Here is a 558-nt window from a genome sequence, read left to right on the forward strand (position 1 = left end):
CAGGGCAGCGGCCCGCACCCTCCTTTGGGGTTGTCCACGGCGTCCTTGCACAGACAGCAGACAGGGGCGCTGAGATGGCTGGCCCCCAACTTCTGGATGCCTGGAGTCCCTGTGCCTGTTCTTGCTATGTCCCCTTAACTGATGCGGAAACCTAGGCTCCAGGAGGTTGTAGGGTTAGCGCAAAGGCGAGGTAGCGAACGCCTGCCATCCTAGCACTCTGGGAGCCTGAGGAAGGAGAATCGCAAGTTCGAGCCCAGCTGTGGCTCAAATTTTAACAATAAAAAAAGAAGGTTGGGGACCTAGCTCAGGGTGAAGGTCTGGGTTCAAAAACAAAAACAAAAAGGGGACCTTAAATGGCACTGAGTCCTAATGCCAGCTGCTCTTGCATTCACCAACCGGAAGTGACTGCATCCTGCGGAAACACTTCCACCGATTGCTGGGTAAACTGAGGCACGTACTTGGAAGCCCAGACCAAGAGGGAGCAGCCGGGATCCCCAGGGCACCGACGCGGGCCGACCTGCCGCTTCCCTGCACCCTGTGGGGGTGGGATGGGGTGGG

This window comes from Fukomys damarensis, unplaced genomic scaffold, assembly GCF_012274545.1.
Source record: "Fukomys damarensis isolate Sample0158 unplaced genomic scaffold, DMR_v1.0_HiC HiC_scaffold_30, whole genome shotgun sequence".
Classification (NCBI taxonomy): Eukaryota; Metazoa; Chordata; class Mammalia; order Rodentia; family Bathyergidae; genus Fukomys; species Fukomys damarensis.